Genomic DNA, 1,951 nt, shown 5'->3' with positions numbered 1-1,951 from the left:
ATATGTAGATAAATATAATAATAATAAATGAATTATCAATAATATTTATTAAAATTGGTTTCAAGTCTTAGTACAAGACAAGTAATCTCGGGTGAGTGGAGTCAACTGGTACTAATTTTGTCGACTACGAAAGGATGAAAGGCAAAGCTAACCTCGGGAGAATTCGAACTCAGATCGTAAAGAGCGATGAACTGCCGCTAAGCATTTTTCCCGGTGTGCTATTGGCTCTACCAACTCGCCGCTTTCGTTGCTTCTTTAATATTGATTTCAAATATTGGCACACGGCCACCAATTACGAGGAAGGGGATAAGTCGATGCAATCAACCTCATCGTTCACTTGGTATTATTTTATCGATTCCGAAAGGATGAAAGGCAAAGTTAACCTTGGCAGAATTTGAACTCAGACCGCTAAGCATTTCGCCCGGCGTGCCAACATTTCTTATTTTTTACTGCCCACAAGGATCTACACACAGAGGAGACAAACAAGGACAGACAAAGGGATTAAGTCGATTATATCGACCCGAGTGCGTACTTATTTAATCGACTCCGAAATGATGAAAGGCAAAGTCGACCTCGGCGTAATTTGAACTCAGAACGTAAAGACAGATGAAATACCGCTAAGCATTTCGCCTGGCGTGCTAACGTTTCTGCCAGCTCACCGCCTTCGTCACTTCTTTAATATTCATTTCAAATATTGGCACCAGGCCATCAATTTCGAGGGGAGGCTCTGAGTCGATTAAATCAACCCCAGTACTCAACTCGTACTCATTTTATTGACTCCCAAAAGGATGAAAGGCAAAGTCGACCTCGGCGGAATTTGAACTCAGAACATAAAGACGAAAGAAATTCCGTAAGGATTTTACCCGGCATGCTAATGTTTCTTATTTCTTAATTACCCACAAGGGGCTAAATATAGAGGGGACAAACAAGGACAGACAAAGGGATTAAGTCGATTACATCGACTCCAGTGCGTAACTGGTACTTAGTTAATCGACCCCGAAAGGATGAAAGGCTAAGTCGACCTCGGCGGAATTTGAACTCAGAACGTAAAGACAGACGAAATACCGCTAAGCATTTCGTCCGGCATGCTAATATTTCTGCCAGCTCCACGCCTTCGTTGCCGAATTTAATATCAATAAATAAGTAGCACCACAGACACGTGCATGGTTGGGTGGTTAAGAAATTTGGGTCAGAATGATATAGTTTTCTGTTTGGTCACACTGTATAGCATTTTAGGCAAGTATCATCTGGTATACCATCAAAGTTACAAACGCATTCTGAGTGAAATTTGCACATGTAATCTGTATGGAAAACCGTTGTTTATACTTGTTTATGCAGTTAGATAATTACATGAATATTTGTGCGTGCGTTTTTGTGTGCGTGTGTGTGTGTGTGTGTGTGTGTGTGTGTGTGTGTGTGTGTCTGTGTGTGAGTGTGTGTGTCTGTGTGTCTGTGTGTGAGTGTGTTTGGCTGGGACTGGCATGTTATACGAGGCATAAAACATTAGTCTTTAACTTTTTGGAGCGTACACGCCCCCACTGACAATTCTTTAGTTGGGTTCCACACCTCTTTGCGCCAACCCTGTACAACATATACCTGTATGTGTGTGTGTGTGTGCGCGTGTACATGTGTGTTTGTATGTATGTGTGTGCGTTTGTGTGTGTGTGTGTGTATGTGCAAATACACATAGACACACACGTACACACATACATTCATACATACAAGTGTATATGCGTGTATGTGTGAAAAGGTATGTACCACATAGGTTTATGTATATCATGCATTGACACAGTGGCCCGAATTCCCTGATACGAAAGCGTTAAATTCTTATGGTATGCAAATTAGCAGATCCAGGCATCGGAAGCTAGTAGATTTGGAGTGTATATCCAGAGATTGGCTACTTATTTGTCTGGGATTAGTAGGGTGATGACACTTTTGATGAGAATCCAAT

This window comes from Octopus bimaculoides, chromosome 16 (genome assembly GCF_001194135.2).
Source record: "Octopus bimaculoides isolate UCB-OBI-ISO-001 chromosome 16, ASM119413v2, whole genome shotgun sequence".
Classification (NCBI taxonomy): domain Eukaryota; kingdom Metazoa; phylum Mollusca; class Cephalopoda; order Octopoda; family Octopodidae; genus Octopus; species Octopus bimaculoides.
The sequence above is the reverse complement of the archived record's forward strand: the minus strand, read 5'-3'. Positions refer to the sequence as shown.